This window comes from Haplochromis burtoni, unplaced genomic scaffold (assembly GCF_018398535.1).
Source record: "Haplochromis burtoni strain Fernald_Lab_line unplaced genomic scaffold, NCSU_Asbu1 Contig_1804, whole genome shotgun sequence".
In the NCBI taxonomy this organism is placed as follows: domain Eukaryota; kingdom Metazoa; phylum Chordata; class Actinopteri; order Cichliformes; family Cichlidae; genus Haplochromis; species Haplochromis burtoni.
The window spans coordinates 2,808-4,235 of record NW_024584165.1 but is presented as its reverse complement, the minus strand read 5'-3'; the positions used below and the strand labels follow the sequence as shown (position 1 = coordinate 4,235).

Here is a 1,428-nt window from a genome sequence, read left to right as displayed (position 1 = left end):
TCAGTGTACTGCGGGGGTTATGGCAGCTGTGTGCCGGGGCCTGCGCTGTGAGATGTGAAATAAATAAATAACTAATTAAATGTGTCAAAAATATTTATTTAATTAATTATTTCCAATTTTAATTCATTATTGCCACATTTAATTAATCATTTCATGGTGTATTTAATTAATTCATTATGGCAGTCCTGGCGTTCCATAGCTACAGCTGCGACAAAGGTTGTATATTTGATGAATTCATCAAATCCCAGCCTCTAACACAGTGCGCTGAATCTTAGCTTTGAATGTCCAGTATATTCTAATCAGTGCAATTTAAGCATTCACTGAACCTACAGTATCTACATCTGTGTGGTAAAGACACAGATAATGAAATTTAATTATTAATACAATATACATCATGAAAAACGAAAGCTTTATTTGTGAAGAGCACATCAGCTTACAAAACATACAAACATCGTACAACTGCGACGTAAAAATTTCATAAGCTAAGGTGACCTTAAAATAACGGGGCTATGTGCAGTGATGCTAGTGTTACCCATGATAGCACGTTACCTTCACAGGTGGTCAGACTGCGTAAACGGGCACTTAGTCAGAGGTTGCGCTCTCCGTTTCGCTGCAGGGTCCCTTCATTCTTCACATATCCGTGTCGAGCCGAGTGTAAATCCTGAGGCTGAACGGCCTTTGTACAAGCACACGCTTCTTAGCAGGGCGAAGCTATGAGCTAGAAAAATCCAGGCTGGCAGACAGCCTGTGTCTGACCAACCAATCAGAGAGCTCCTTACATCCCACGGTGTAGCTAATTTGAATAGCCGCAGGATTTTTAAAATGAAGTTGTTTATCCAACTGCTAATCCAAATGTTAATCCCTGAGCGAACAGGAAAGGGAAATGGATTTTGACATGAGGAGTGGAATCGCCATTTTAAAAAGCATTTTGAAAATCACTTTATTAAATTCATTATTTAAGCACAGAACTCTTTATTTTGATACGCGTGGCCACAAGCCAAAACGTGTTGGTCACTTAATAAAACTGTTCCTTAATACTGTAAGTGTCGATGGAGTCTTCAAGTCATCAGATCTTTGACTTCTCTATGAACTTTGGAAGTAGGTGAAGTTGTGCCAGAAAAGTTAGTTGTTATTTTTATATAAAGAACATAGTTATTTCTCTTGCAGCAGGTATTATAAATGCAAAACCAAAAGATAATGCAGGATTCTTTTGACTTTTTGCAGAAATATCTGTAATTATATGTGCAGACTCTGCTGACTTTATGCTGTTCAAAGCAGTGCAGTGGCATTTATCAGCCCTCATCTTGTTACAGCAACATAAAAAAACAACATTGGACAACAACAATATGTCTGCTAACATATTGTAGCGGGTCAGGGCTGTCGGGGTTCTGTTTGTACAGTTATGTTTTGTTTATGTTGCCATAGTGA

General features: G+C 38.3%; 1 long non-coding RNA gene across 1 annotated transcript in view; it reads right to left on the bottom strand.

The window, feature by feature from the left end:
- Positions 1-893, bottom strand: part of LOC102299278 — a 9,011-nt gene extending 8,118 nt beyond the window's left edge. Inside the window, exon 1 of the long non-coding RNA XR_006053737.1 lies at positions 550-893. This is a non-coding gene — a long non-coding RNA (uncharacterized LOC102299278). The remainder of the gene's footprint in view (positions 1-549) is intronic.
- Positions 894-1,428: the final 535 nt, after the last annotated feature.